Raw genomic sequence first — 1,706 nt, 5'->3', positions numbered from 1 at the left:
TCGCCAGGGTGGGCGCCTTGGTGCGCACACCTTGGCTGGGCTGCGCACCCGGGCGCGCACACCTTGGCACCCGCGTTTCCTTCATTTTAAATTTTTTTTTTTTACAATCTCTCAAGTGGGAAATTCTATAATCTCAACTTTTTTTGCCTTTTCAGGAAACTTTTGAATGGAGCGCATCATTGGTGCGCTCCGAAGTGTGCTCCAAGGTGCGCACCTCTGGTGTGCTCCAAAGCTCTCTCCAGCTGCGTGCACCTGCCCCGGCCGCGCACCCGGCCCCGCCCAGCTTCGCTCACCTGTCCCGGGCGTCTGGTGCGGAACCTTAGAGTAAGAAACATCACCGTGCACCTTGGCCAACGTGCGCGACTCGACCGAGCGCGCACTGGCCGAGGTGCACACCGATTTCACCTGGGTGCGCGCGCAGCACCTCGGGCGCACCGGGGTGCGCGCACAACGCCCGGGTTGCACCGTGGCCTGTGTGCTCGGGGCGCCTCGGGTGCGCGCTCGGTGTCGCCCCCGCGCGCGCGGTAGTGCGGGCAGCGCACCCCGGCCCGGCCCGGCCCCGACGAGAACGCAAACGGGCAAAAGGTTTATTCAAATAGCATTGCGACGCCCGGCGAAAAACTAAAAAAGGGTGCAACACCGGGACTTCCCGGGAGGTCACCCATCCCAGTACTACTCCGGCCCAAGCGCGCTTAACTGCGGAGTTCTGATGGGATCCGGTGCACTAACGCTGGTATGATCGCACCCGTTATGAGCTTGTCGCAGTGTGTACTTAGCAAACCGCGACCCACGTGCGAATCCACCCCGGCCACCCACCCCCGTCGAGGTGCACACCCTCCCTCGCGAAGTGCGCCCCGTTCGCCAAGTGTGAGCCCTGCCCGAGTGCGCGCACCTTGCTAGGGCGTCGGGTGTGCACCCGGCCCGGCCTACGTGCGTGCACCTGGACGGGGCGTCGTGTGCGTGCAGTGTCCCGTCTGCAACGCGGTGCCCACACACCACCTCGGGCGCAACGACCTGCGCTCACATGTGGGCCGAGTGCACCTTGGTGCATGTTCGGGGCGCCTCAGGTGCACGCTCGATCTTGCCTCGGTGCACCAAGGCGCTCGGTTTGCCCCGGGTGCGCACTTGGTGCAAGGTGGGCACCCAAAATAGGGATCAAGCACCAAAACACAAGTTTCGGGATGCAAAATGGGACCCAAGGACCACAAATGCGTTCCAAGACCCATGATGGGTCCACGAGAACAAAAATGTGTTCCGAGACTTAATAAACAAATATTGGGTTTTAGGAGAAGAAACATGCTCTGATGCCCAAAACGAGAATCGACCCCGAAAAGGCCACAGGCCAAAAGTGGGATGCGAGACAAAAAAAAATGGGACCCGAGGACCAAAATTGGGTTCCCAGGTCGAAGACAGGGCAACCGGACAAGAAACGACCTCTAAGGCTCGAAATGAGTCCCGACGACTAAAACTTGACAAGAAGCACCCATCAGGCACCCAACTCGACACCCATGGGATGCCGACCCACCCGGGCTTCCACCTAGCACACCTTGGCACCCACCCACCCTCGCACCCAACCTCGCACCCAACTTAGCACCTTTGAACCCACATTGGCACTCACCCTGACCCTGGCACCTTGGAACCCACATTGGCACTCACCTTGACCCTGGCACCCACCTTTGCACTCACCTTGGGACCCACCCTGGCTC

At 60.7% G+C, this 1,706-nt stretch overlaps 1 non-coding gene across 1 annotated transcript; it reads right to left on the bottom strand.

Moving 5' to 3' along the window:
• Positions 1–628: 628 nt before the first annotated feature.
• On the bottom strand, positions 629–747 carry LOC131865310 (5S ribosomal RNA). Its single transcript, XR_009364038.1, has one exon. It is a non-coding gene; the product is annotated as a 5S ribosomal RNA (ribosomal RNA).
• Between the last annotated feature and the right edge of the window lie 959 nt (positions 748–1,706).

The sequence above is a fragment of the Cryptomeria japonica genome, unplaced genomic scaffold, assembly GCF_030272615.1.
Source record: "Cryptomeria japonica unplaced genomic scaffold, Sugi_1.0 HiC_scaffold_108, whole genome shotgun sequence".
NCBI lineage: Eukaryota > Viridiplantae > Streptophyta > Pinopsida > Cupressales > Cupressaceae > Cryptomeria > Cryptomeria japonica.
The sequence above is the reverse complement of the archived record's forward strand: the minus strand, read 5'-3'. Positions and strand labels throughout refer to the sequence as shown.